The following is a 248-nucleotide window of genomic DNA, read 5'->3' on the forward strand; positions in this document are numbered from 1 at the left end:
CCCAGCTCTCCTGCAATTCATCCAAGTGCACATGCACTGAGCATGACCCCTAAGTGGGCTTAGTCAGCTCTGACATTTTCTCAATCCCCAAGGTCAAATTAGGGAGCCAGTACACACAAAAGTCCACTCAATGATACAAGGTAAATATTTGAGTGAGAAACCAATGTGTCCAAAGCAACCTCAGGGCTACAGTCTCCCCTCCAGGCTGTCACCTCTGAGCCCCACCTTAGCCGGTGGCTCCCCCGGCA

This window comes from Myotis brandtii, unplaced genomic scaffold (assembly GCF_000412655.1).
Source record: "Myotis brandtii unplaced genomic scaffold, ASM41265v1 scaffold58, whole genome shotgun sequence".
In the NCBI taxonomy this organism is placed as follows: domain Eukaryota; kingdom Metazoa; phylum Chordata; class Mammalia; order Chiroptera; family Vespertilionidae; genus Myotis; species Myotis brandtii.